Raw genomic sequence first — 493 nt, forward strand, 5'->3', positions numbered from 1 at the left:
GGGGCTGAGGGGGGAAAATGAGCAGCCGATATTAAGGGCTCAAGTAGAAGGCAAATGTTTTGAGATTGATTATGGCGACAAATATACATATGTGCTTGACACAAAATACTGAAAATTCAGGGTACATGCAGAAGTAAGACAGCTATACCAAGAGTATTGAATTGTACACCAATGTCCTACATGCTGAATTAAGATACATATTATTCTGGCAGACCTGTGATTGACATTGTCAATGAATATTATTGTAAAACTTTCCTGAAAATCAACTCACATTGTTTGTGTAAATAGGGTTCAACCACTTAAGGATTTATTCTGTACAGGTGAATAATTCAGGTATTTCAATATGTAGTTACCCTACACCGGTCCAATATCCCTTCCTCAACAGTGTCTTAAAAATTAGTACCAGGTGCTAATCAATGACACTATTAACAGAAGATCCGTATGGCCCAGGGAGATGATCGATAAGATTTTCTACCACAACTCAACAAGGAGG

Source organism: Echinops telfairi, unplaced genomic scaffold (genome assembly GCF_000313985.2).
Source record: "Echinops telfairi isolate 266 unplaced genomic scaffold, ASM31398v2 ScPeMD7_7469;HRSCAF=8507_1, whole genome shotgun sequence".
In the NCBI taxonomy this organism is placed as follows: Eukaryota; Metazoa; Chordata; class Mammalia; order Afrosoricida; family Tenrecidae; genus Echinops; species Echinops telfairi.